The sequence below is a fragment of the Pollicipes pollicipes genome, unplaced genomic scaffold (genome assembly GCF_011947565.3).
Source record: "Pollicipes pollicipes isolate AB1234 unplaced genomic scaffold, Ppol_2.1 Scaffold_4881;HRSCAF=5763_pilon_pilon_pilon, whole genome shotgun sequence".
Classification (NCBI taxonomy): Eukaryota; Metazoa; Arthropoda; class Thecostraca; order Pollicipedomorpha; family Pollicipedidae; genus Pollicipes; species Pollicipes pollicipes.
This window is the reverse complement of record NW_023596576.1, coordinates 57,653,694-57,653,941: the sequence shown is the minus strand read 5'-3', so window position 1 is coordinate 57,653,941 and position 248 is coordinate 57,653,694.

Genomic DNA, 248 nt, shown 5'->3' with positions numbered 1-248 from the left:
GGATCCAGTCCGAGTCTGAGTCTGAGTCTGGACAGTCATGGGAGCGTTAACGCTAACACAGTGACCAGAAACAGGCTTGAAGGTGTAGTAGGTGGATCTAAGTTTATCTATGTGCCAAATGTAATGAAGTGAAGTTCACGCCGGGAAATGCAGCTTCTCAGAGGCTGGCTTCGACCCTCCCCAATGAGCAGCGTCTGACCAAAGCCAGATCCCCGGTCCCATGTCAGACGGTAGCGGTCACGGCCCGG